Here is a 12,230-nt window from a genome sequence, read left to right as displayed (position 1 = left end):
GTTTTTCTTACAAAAAAATGCTGATGTACAACTCAATAAATTAGAATATCTCAGACAACTTCATTTATTTTAGTAATTGAATTCAAAAAGTGACGAGTCAATAAATAAACAAACCAATATATTTTAAAAAACCATTATATTTTTTCAAATTTATTTCTGTTTATTTTGATGATTGCAGCTTACAGCTAATGAAAACCCAATGGAATGTCTCAGAAAAATTTAATACAGCCTCCAAACATTTAAAACAAAAAGCAATTTTACACAGAAATGTTATGGCCCGCATAATAATGGGGAAGTTTTGAAAGTCACTGACACTAGAAGGTTGGAACAGAGAGAGCTGTATGCAAGTATATGAATGGAGAAATGAGTGGAAGGAAGAAACTGAACAACCACCATGGATAACTGTAACCTTCAGAGGACTTTGTTAGATAAAAGTAAAACTTTCATGGAAAGTTGAGTGGAAGGAAGAAGTGTGGCAGAAAAAGGTGCACCAGTAGCAGGAATAACTGCAGCCCTGAAAGGTCTGACAAGCAAAATCAGGTACTGAGCGCATAGAAAAAGTTTTTAAAAGCTTGAATAATCGGTTTTGATTCTATGTAAGCCATAATCATGAAAATTACAAAAAGCAGCCCTGAAATATTTCACTATATGTATAACAGGTCAATAAATAAGTTTTCATTTCTGCAATATTCATATTTTTTAGATGTAGTTGAGATGCACTTACTGACTAATTAGTTTTATAAAAGTCATTAAAAAACTGAAGATTACTTAATTAATTACTATTTGACATTAATGTGCAAAAACTAATGACTCAAAAATAGCCACAAAATAAACAGACGTTTTATTGCTAATTAGGAAGATCCATATGAAAAAGTCAAGTTTGCAATTGCATTTTAAAATGGTCCTCTTCCCTTTTCATAGACTGTTTTACTTCCCACTAGTTGCACAAATCCTTTCCTATAACTAGACAATAATCTACTAATTTTATTAATTTAACCAATACTTTAACCATTGCTGTAATAGAGTGTAATGAGCTGAACATGATGCTTTTAATTTCTTTGTTTCCTGTAGCAACAGCACAAAGATGCAGAAAAAACTGCAAACATTTGCTTACATAACGTGAGGTTAAAAAATGAATATAGAAACAACTTTCAGCTCTTTTGCTGATAAGACATTTGCTTCAGCTCAGCTATCCAGAGAACAATCGAGAACATATTTGTCAACACAAGACTTAAAGTTTTAAACTCCTTTAATCCTGAGTTTTTATACCGACAGCTGCAGACTTTTTCTTTTAATTTTTAAACAGCAACTTTTCTATTTTATTTAAAGAGCAGATATATAGGATCCTGGTAGAAATAGCGATGAATTCTGTTTGATTATAAACACCAGGTGCGTGGCTGATTATGTCTGACACAAGTTACACCCCCAAAGAAACATAGCAGCGCAGCGTGTCATGTGGCGTGCAGAAGCTCGCTGCTCTTTTTTTTACAAGAACTTGCAGACTCCACTGAGTCCAGTTTCAGCAGAACTGAAACCGACTGTTCTGTTAGCTCCAACAAAACAGTGTCACACTGGTGTAATAGGGCGCAAAAAATGACTAGAAATCAAAAGCTGAGCACTGGAAAAACATTTCCAGCCTTTCTGTGACAACTGGGGGAGGACAAGAGGAGATGGAAGTGTTGGACCTTTGGATTTAAAGAAATAATTGGAGCGATTGCACTGACAGGTGTCCAGTCAGACGCTCCGGCTGAGCGACGCCGCTTCAGGCGCAGCGCTTACTGGAGCTGCTGGTTCAGACAGCGAATCTCTGCCAAGCACAGCAGCAGCTTACATGTTTCTGTAAACCTGCTCCAAGAAAATGATAAAGCCTGTTTTTTATATAGTTTTACATTACTATAATTAAACCTTATCCATTAGAAATACTGTGAATGCTTATAAAGTTAACAGTAAGACTAAAAGTGTCTGAAGAAATGTGGAAGGGCTGCCAAAGTGTGTGTGTCAGCTGGAACCAGAGTACCCAAAAACTGCACTCCAGTAAGAGTAGCACTACCTCAACATATTTTTACTCAAGTAAAAGTAAAAAGTAGCCATTCAAGAAATTACTTGAGTAAGAGTAGTAAAAGAGTATTTGGTAAAAAGATTACTCAAGTACTAAGTAACTGATCATTTACTATTTAAAAAAATACCAATATTTTCTACATAAAACTAATGATAAAACTAACAAGTTTGTTCTTCATTTGGTGAAATTATTCGTAGTGAGTAGAGCATCCAGAAATTTTACTCAAGTAAGAGTATCAATATTTCCAAGTAAAATTACTCAAGTAAAAAAGTACAACGTAGTAAAAATACTCCTAAAAGTAATTTTTTCCCAAAAGTAATTCAAGTGAATATAACTAAATGTAGCTAGTAATTAAATTCTGGTTGGAGTCCAGCGTTCTGATGCTGAGACTTAGCAACGATGCTAATGTTAGTGTAAAAACAGTTGTTAGCATAAGAGCTATTACTGCATTGTAGACTTACAGAGAGGCTAATATTTCAAAGAGTACCATAGCTAAAAGTCTTATTTTAGCTATAAGGCTAACATTAGCTAATGTAGCCTGACTAGCATGTTGACACTACCAGCAGGTTGTGGGTTATCAATCTGCTGTCAGGGCCCCAATAAAGTGATGACATGGTTACATAGCAAAAATAACAAATCTGAACTAAAATAAGGAGTGCGTTTACTGCATAAAGCCTGGAAAAGTTTAAAAATTTTTGCATTTCCACCCATAAGAAAAAACATAATAATCCTCCAAAAAAATCCTGAATAAAATTGTGATATGCTAAATGTATCTAAAAATGTGGTAATATTCATGCAGATATTTCAATAATTTATTAATTATGCAAAAAATTAATTAAATTGATTGAAATGTTAATTTTGTTATTTTAGCAATAAGTTTAGTTTAGTTCACATTTCATTATAGTTCATCATAAAACAATTAAAACTTTCAATTTGCTCTTTCAATAGACCAAATCATTTGATTGGTCAACTGGCACAAAAGTTTAACTGTATACTAATCACCTTGTTTATAGCAGTTAGTCCTGCCCACTTATCTTAAAGGGCCAGACTAACAGATAAAATCAAGATCTCCTCCAACAGAGAACAATTAAATAAACACTGGGATGAATAAATATGCTTTTAATATTTAATGCAGATTTCTATGTTTAATTTTACAAATTATATACACATTGAAATAATAATTATTTACTTATTAACTGTTAAATGTAATTCTAAATTTATTTCAATGACTAAATATTAGCATTAATTAAGCAACCTAATTATTTTTACTAAATTGTGGCACTTTTGGCTTTCCATATATATGTAGTTCCATGCCATGCTGATATGTAATTGGTTGATCCATGCATGACATTTACTGGAAATAATTATTTTAAAAACAGCATTAACAAGTCCAAATTAATATTATTCTGTTATTAAATATATCTGTTTTAAAATATCAATGAAGTGGGTTTGTTTACTTAACATTGACACACTGAGAATCTCAAACCCGTCCCTGTGAGCTGCACCAAGTAATGATTACAGATGAGCTGGAAAGACGAAGCGCGTTTCTGACATGCTGGCTGGAAACAAAGAGCAGAGCCACACGAAGCAAAAACAATCACAGCTAATGCTTGTTGCACACCACAGAAGAATCCGTCAAAGCAGACATATCAAACACGCATCAATCTGGAAAAACACCCACGAGTCTTACACTAACATCATTTAGCATTAAATATAAACACTTCCTGCTGTTTTCTATTGTTTACACACAACCGGCATCCAGAAAAGATTTTAACGGAAAACTGCTATTTGGAGCTTTAAAAATCTTTTCAAAGCAAAAGATTTCAGTACTTTCTGTCACTTTTTGAAGGATTTTTGAGAAAGAATTTGTACTAATAGCTGTTTCTTGGTGCCTGAAGTAATAAAATATTTTGTATTTGCCCTCTGAGTCGATCAAAATGTCCAATTTCCATTGCCGGCTGATGGATTTGTGAAGTTTGGACCCATTGCATCCTTTATAACAATTGAAGTTTCCCACTGTGATAAGAAAAGCAGGAGATAAAAAAAAGAACACTCTGTGCTTCCTGCAGTACAAACACAACAAAAAATAAATTAAACAACCAAGACCAACAGCAGGCCAGGCTAAGAAAAAAATAATAATAAAACAAAATTACAAAATAAACTTATAGAATTTTTTCTATAAGGGGGAGGGGGGGATGGGCGCGTTATTAGGATCGAGACCAAAGGTTGCTTCTTACGACAGCTGCTCCGTTGTTGTGTATGTGGGTGCGCGTTAGGCGGGGGGCAGGGGATTCGCGCGACCACTGAATAATTTGACTGGTTTATCCACAGCACTGTCTCCTCATGCAGTCGATCGCGCTGCGGCTTCCTGTGGCGTCCACGCCGACTTTTGGCGTCGGGACTCCGGGTCCAGACCGAGAGGCGCGCCCTGGTAGGCCCCGTTTAAATTTCTTCCGAAATTTTCTAGTTTATTTATTTATTTTATTCTGGCACTAATACTTCCTCATAGTACTAACCCAACCAAATTCACACTATATCTCTAAACCTAATTCCTTTTAGCACAACTTTAACACGACAGTAGTTCGACCAGAACGTCTTTGAAGCAAAAATTAACTCCAGTGGGCTAAGAGAAACCGCTTCGCCGTCTACTGTTGTTGTTGGCGAACGTGTGTTGTGCGTCGTATTTACGGGCGTACTAGAAACGAACGAATATAAAGGTTCCGCTCGACTCTCAGCGTGACTGGCGCGCGGCTAGCTTTAGCCTGGCGAGCGTCGAGAAGAACATTTCTCAAAAATAAATTAATGTGGCAGGTTATTACTTTCTGAAACGCCGTATTGGGACTCCCTCTCTCCATCTTCTCACCCTTGTTTCTTCTAGACGACTGTGAAATATTCTGTGGCGTGTTTGTTGTGTTAATGAGATATAAATCTTGTTGAGTTTTACATCTTGTCAAAACAAGAAACTTTCATTTTATAATGAGATGCTACTCCTGAATTTATCTCCTAGCGATAGCTGTTAAACGCTTATTTAAAATTTTAATTTTTTAAATAAAAACATGAAATTACTATTTGAAAATGCAACATCATCATAAAAAAAAAATCCTATAAATAATTGTCTTGATGCACAACTTTGATAGAAAACACTGAAAATCGTTTTTTTGTGGGCAGAATACATAATAAGAATAATGATTTTAATAAAGTTGGCGGAAAACGCCCCCCAGAAAATCAGCAGCAACTTCAAATTTAGACAGTGTATTTCTTCCCCTTCATTTTTCATTGTTCATGTATTTTAAAAATTTTCCTTTAAGTGATAAAAATGAATTTAGCTTCTTCTTGAAACATTCATGCCATGCAAATTATGAATCCTGGCCTGAAGCCTGAAACATCCTGGTAGAAATTGGACGATAACAGAGCAGCAAAATGTCTAATTTATCTTCAGCTTGATTCCTGGCGCCAACAGTCAGAGGTTTTGATGCTTTTACTAAGGTACCAGAAAATAAACTGGCAGCCAGTGCAGCCACCTGATCCAAATAAAGACCAAAAAAAAAAAAAAAAACACACACACACAACAAGCGGCTTGTCTGCAGCGTAAATCAGAAGATCCTCTGCATTTGCAAGTATCTATTTCTGTGCTGGTAAACTTTTATGCTTGCTGTTTGTTGCTTTGTACAGATTGGTTCCAGATCTGTTATTGTGCAGCTGGTTCTCAGCGTTTCTGCTCTGCTCCTCAAAAGAAGAGAGGAGAAAAGTAATTCAGAGGAGCCAGGAGCCTCGCTGAGGTTTGATGACAGGAAGCAGAAGTAATACACGCAGGCAGTGTTTGGGTAGCAAGTCATCACTATTTAACTACAAAGTCCTGGACTGAACCCAGCTGCAGTGATGCTTGTTTATGTTACGTTTTTAGAATATTTTCTGGTGTATTCGCTCACCTTATGGGACCAAAGCCTGGTACTAATGCAGCAGGTTCTACTGTTTTAGAGTTAGAAAGTTTTATGGGTGGAAACCTGAAATTAGGGCTGCAGCTAATGATTATTTTAGTAATTGATTATTAATTGACAAATTGATTAATTACTATTCACTGTTTCGGTCCAACCTGAAATATAAACCTAGAAGCTGCTACAAGGGCATGTATTTTAAAAAAGAAAAATCTTTTCAGACATTGCTTTGTTCTCTCATCAAAGAGTTCAGTAGCATTAATTAAACCTACCAACAACAGGAACTAATCCACTGAGCTGCAAAAAAGACGAAAAGAGAAAAAGCTATAATAAAGCAAATTTAACTTGATGCACACAAAAGAAAGAAAGAAATCCTGAAATGGAAATGAATAAACTCTGCCCCAACGTGTGTAATAAATAACATCAGTTATTCGCTGATTGCAGCAAAGCAATGTAGTAATTGCTGAACTCAAGCCAAGGCGATATTTCAATACAAGCCTCCACTGCTGTGTCAAGAAAAGAAACTGCGGAGTGAATTCACTGAAAAGGTGATTAGGAATGAAAAGAGAGCTCTAGTGAAAGTTGGGAAAGTTAAAAAGCTTTTAGCATTCTCGAGGTTAATCTCCACATTATTCAGATTCAAAAAGGAGTTAGGTTGCATTTATACAGCTCTTTTCATTCACTCAAAGCATTTCTTAAAATAAAAAAGCAACATTTATTCATTTACACCCTCATTTAAATATTGCTGTCTATCACACCGCTGAGTGCAAGGACACTTGTTTCCACCTCATGAATTATGGAGAAGGCTTAGTTTATTTAGGCTTCATTGTCAACATCAACCATTAGTTGATTTTGCAGCAGGAAACCTTTGATACTCACGGATTGTGAAGCGTAGTTTAAACAAGCGGCAAGACGAAAAAACTGACGGTTGACAGCAGCTGGCAACTCATTTTAAAACATAACTAAAGTCTAGAATTGAGCCTCATTCAACAGAAATATAGAGTAAAATTAAATGTTAAAACTTATAAATGTCAGCAATGTTGGCACAACTACTGAACAAACTGTGATTTTTAAATTCTGAAATATGTATAATTAAATATTTACCACCACTGTATCTGACTGTTAGAAAGATGTTCTTTCTTTTAAATACTTTACTGAATTTTACATCCTGTTCTTTTCTAACCACTCAGTAGAAACAAGGCCAGATAAACAACATAAACGTTCCTAAAATATCCATTTAGGCGCAGACTCTCTCTCTCTCTCTTATTGTTTAATAATAAACTCCGACTGGCATTTATCGTATCGTTTATCATTTATGGTGATAAAGATTAAGAATTTTGATTTATTATTGATTTATGTTTTTTTTTATGTCTGTACTGACTGGATTATTAGGTTAACTATTTATATTTTGTTCAATTAAAGTCATAAACATTGCAGGGTATCTACAATGCAAAATTCACATTTTGCACATTTTTCTACTTCCCTTTTTGTCTCTAGAAGCGCTGGGCATCAATTCAGATTTCCAAAATGTATTTGATTCGACTCGCGATTCAATTTGACTGCGTTTTGATTCAGTTAATTATATTACAATGTCACAATTTTACTTGGATATGGAAGATATTCTCAGAAGAGCTAATAACAGAAACTAACATTAACTTGGTGAATCAGTGAAAATATGAATACTTACATTAAGAATTTAGCCCAATGTAATTACATCATGTACTTTCTGTTTAGCATGACCTTCCTAAAACAAAAATGCAATAATTTAAATAAAATTTAATAATTTAAATAACTGTTTTCAATGAGAATATCAATAAATACCTAAATGTGAAAATGATTAAAGGTATTAACTGAGTGCAGTTTATTGATACAAATCACTTTTTATGTGACTGATGTCTTTAGGAAGCACTTTACAAATGGGAAAAGCTTTTCAAGAGCAGTATTTGTTTGTAGGGCTATGATTGCTTTGCCATGTTGTCACAACTATAGAGTTACATAAAAAAGTAGTAATAAACAGTTCTTATCACTTTTATCATTGTCACAAAATATTGTGATAAAACTCTAAATACACAGACCAGCCATATCCCAGAATCCTATAAATGAGTTTGTAATATTTTCAGAATGTATTTAAGTTATAAAATCTGTTAGCCAGATAATAAGCAGGCTTTGTCTTGTGAAAATGGGGTCAGCCAGAAAACACCAGCTTTGTATAAATCTCACCTGTCAAACACGTACTACAACAGGAACATGTGAAGCATTTCCAGACAGTCACTACCTAATGAAGGGGTGTTCAAAGTGTGGCGCCAATTCTTGCAGTTCAAGAATGATACAAATCTGGTCCTATAGTAAATGATAATGCAGATTGGAAAGTCTTTAGGAAGAGCTTTTCACATTTACATTCCATAATTTGAAAATAATAATAAAAGTATATTCCTTTCATTAGCCATGATTTTTTTTAAACTTTCAATTTTCACTAAAACACAAACTCCTTGAGCGTCTTTAAGTACAGCAAAGGTTTTCGAAGAAAGATATTTTTGTTGTTGGAAATAGATTAAAACATTTTCTAGGCCAATTTTTAAAAAAATGTAAAGCAAACATCTGAGACTCTTCTCTTTGGACCTATAATAATGTTTTCCTTTCTATTTTGCTCCTTTAATAATTCCATGTTTATATAAATACTGAGCATGCAAAAAGGAAAGAGTTCAAAGTAAAATTATTTAACTTGAGTATATTAATAAACAAGTATGACCTAAAGTAATTTCAACTTGCCAGTTTCGGCATCCATGTACACCACTGACCTAAGGAGAGTAAAAATCTACATTTCTTTTAATTACTGTGTTAATATATTTTTACAAAGCTTGACTTTTCCATCCAATACTCGCTCTTTCATGAAACTTTCAACATGTTCAGTTCACAGTCTATGTTTCACATAGGAAGAATATCAGAGATGCACGCCTTCAAACCTCACTTGTAAATAATCCCTGAATGCACTAAATAATAATTAAATAATTGTAAAGACATTACATAAAGTATTTTCTCCTTTCATCTCTTTCTCATTTTTGTTTTCTCCATTTTGTCACATTCTGAGCAACTACTGGTGAAACTCTATCCAACCGGTTAAATTAGCATTAGCAAGTAAAATGCCGGTTCATAACACTTGGAATATATTAGTCAACAAGCATTGCTCTCTAACCAGTATTTTATCACATAAATATTGCACATATGTTGTGCAGCTATACCTTGTTACCATGGTAATGGATTTAGGTGAGACATTATCCACCCCAACCTGAAGTAATCCTCCTGTAAGTCATTAATCCTGTTTGGTTCATATAGTTGGAAAACTTTACGTTGACACTTTGTGATTAAATAACTGAAAAAAGGAGTGTGTGTACATAATATATATAATAAAGATGGTGGGAAAGAGAAAAGCACTAGAGGATTTATGAGCAGTTTGTTTTTATATCTGCTCTGAGGATATATTGATCTCTCCACGCTGAATAAAAGCGTTCGTCCTGTGGCAGATAACATGCAGTCCCTCCTCGTTCTGCGTTTATTTATTCCTGAAACGATTATTCTTTGTCTCTGCATCTATCAAAAGGTGTCACTATTTGCAGCTTTTGAGTCTGAGATACGTGTATTCAAATAAATCAGCATAAAACCTCACTCTGTTAAACTTTCAGTAAATAAACACAATCTATATTAAAAATGAGGATTTGTTTAGCCCTCATAAACGACCACTAACTACAGAGGTTTTTTCTAAAATACCAACTGGACACATGTTTTGTACTGATTGTGAAACAAATGAGCCACATTTTTACATCCACCGTCCCAACGGACATCAATCACCGACTCTGAAAGTCAGACCTCTATAATACTCACTTTCTTCTCCCCCAGAGTTATTAATAACACCGCTAAAACGACATTAACCTCCGTGTTTCATACCTGTCACTTGTCCCGAACCTTCACGCTGTCAGCAGCATCCTTCAGGGCGCAGACATCTTGGATAAAGGGCGGACTGCCTGCTGCTCCGCGGTCACAGCGCTGCCCCCTGCTGGCACGGAGGAGCATCTGCAGCAATCGGCATCCAGCTAAAGTCACACAGAAATGGTCACATTCAGACCAAAAGGATATGAACCAGATATAGCATAAAACCATAATGATTTAAATGAAACCATGAAATTAGATTTTTTTAAAAACGTAAACTTTTATATAATCTACAGAGACTGATCTTCACTACAGAAGAGAACATTTCCTGAACAAAATAAAAACAAACGTAAAGTGATTTTAGAGCGACACAACGTCAATCATAATAAATTAATCCTACAAAACTAAACATCTCCAATCCATTTATATTTTATGAGGTTTTGAGCAGTGCTGCTTGAAATCTAATAATGCATCTTCACTCAAAAGACACACCCACACAACACTGCTAGTTTCTACATTTCTAAGTGACACTGCCTCACAGGCACACCCCACCAGATTGGGTGGAATCCATTACACTGCAACAAATTCCTAGAAAACATTGTGTTGTTTTTGTTCTAGCAGCAAACACTCCCTTATTGTTCCCAGAATTATGTAGACAAAGAATGCTTCAGCGATGTCTAAAGATAGTCAACAGGAAGGGATCAAAGTGCTGAATAGATATGAATGCAGTGGTTTGTCAGAAATATAGCAAAAAACAAAAAAAGTAATTTTTTTAGATTTTCTTTTTCAATTTTAACTGGGGGCGGTATGTGCTCATATGTAATTACATTTAAATAAAGAAAATATTACAGTAATTAAACATGCACTAATTAAATATTCAACATTAATTTGTCAAATTTGGGTATCAAGTTTATGACAGAAACCTGGACGCTGTCAGAACAAAATGGATGCCAAAAAGTCAGCCATAGCCTCAAACTGTCAATGTTGTCAATTATTGATTTTATTTTAAATATCTGAAATACTGCCAGACATGACCTTTTCTGATTTATCTATATTTTTCACTCCACACCATTGTTTGTTATGTTTAAGCAGTTATGAGGTACCGAAACCTGAAACTGCTGGGCAAGTCACTCAGTAGGTTGTTGCTAGGTAACCAAAAGAGCGAGTGAGTTGCTAAGTAACCAAAGAGCGAGTGAGTAAGTTGATTCAATGTCAGTAACTGATAAAAAAAAATCATTAAAAATTTTAAAATAACATTAGATAGACCAAAAATAAAAACATATGTGGAAATTTTGATATTTTAAAGATCAAAATAATTAATGTAAATAACAAATGCAAAGTAACATCAGGCAAAATATTTTTTTTCCATCAGTTTCTTTCAAAGTAAAACAAATGAAACCTTCACCAAGGCAGCAGGTGTGTATCTGTGGAGCTAAATTGGGACCATAAAAAAATCTTAAATGAAAGAAACTTGGATCTGGAAAGTAGCTTTGAACATTTTTTTTCAGTTTCAGAGTTTTTCATATTCAAAAATATTTTTTCAGTTTCAAATCTTTTTTCCAATGTTTTTTAATTTATTTTCACATCGTTTTTATTCAGCTTCAATTTTTTTCTTTTGAACAAATTATGGTTCCAATTTAGCTCCATATATGCATGGTGAACTTTTGGTTTGAAACAAGATTTTTCTACATTCAGTCACAGTGGGTAAAATATACATGAATTTTAACCAAATAAAATGTATGAAGTAATGAAGTTACTCAAGTAAAAGTTTAGAATACCGTAATAAAACACTCCTAAAAGCTTTTTTTTTTTTTAGTTACTAGTTAAATATAACTTGTAACGAATACTGGTAGGATCCATATTTTCTTTTCTAAATAGCAGTTCTTCTAAAAGTCCCAGTCTGAATTAGTTTTTAACCAGATAGGTCTTTACAGAATGTCGCTGGCATTTTTGTTTTTTCATTAAGTGTCTTCGCTGCTTTTTTTGATACCTGGTCACCATGGAAACGACGTCCATGGACACCCTGAAGCTTTCTACACATCAGCTGTAGCTTTCTCCATGATACTTGCTAAGTGACTGATTTGGGTGTAATGTCCCTCGCAGCAACATTCTTACCAGTGAAGCTGTTGTGATGCAAAGTGAGGATGAAGGTTTTGTTTCTCCCTAAGTAACCATGATAGCCGACAAAGATGGCGGCAGCGACTCGAGTGACCGATTTGATTCCTGTTACTTCGAGGGGATAATCCGGAAGTTGGAGTGGCGCAAAGTCTGTGTGCGCACAGTCACAAAGGAGTTATGATTTTCTTCTTCTG

The 12,230-nt window shown here is 34.6% G+C and overlaps 1 protein-coding gene across 1 annotated transcript in view; it reads right to left on the bottom strand.

Moving 5' to 3' along the window:
* mrpl11 (mitochondrial ribosomal protein L11) overlaps window positions 1-12,161 on the bottom strand; it is an 86,826-nt gene extending 74,665 nt beyond the window's left edge. The window contains exons 1-2 of the mRNA XM_044126217.1: window positions 12,034-12,161; window positions 9,937-10,082 (exon numbers count right to left, since the gene is read on the bottom strand). The gene's annotated coding sequence lies outside the window, so the exon portion shown is untranslated. The remainder of the gene's footprint in view (window positions 1-9,936; window positions 10,083-12,033) is intronic.
* Between the last annotated feature and the right edge of the window lie 69 nt (window positions 12,162-12,230).

This window comes from Gambusia affinis, linkage group LG09 (genome assembly GCF_019740435.1).
Source record: "Gambusia affinis linkage group LG09, SWU_Gaff_1.0, whole genome shotgun sequence".
NCBI lineage: Eukaryota > Metazoa > Chordata > Actinopteri > Cyprinodontiformes > Poeciliidae > Gambusia > Gambusia affinis.
Note: the sequence above shows the minus strand (reverse complement) of the source record. Positions and strands in the feature narration are given on the sequence as shown.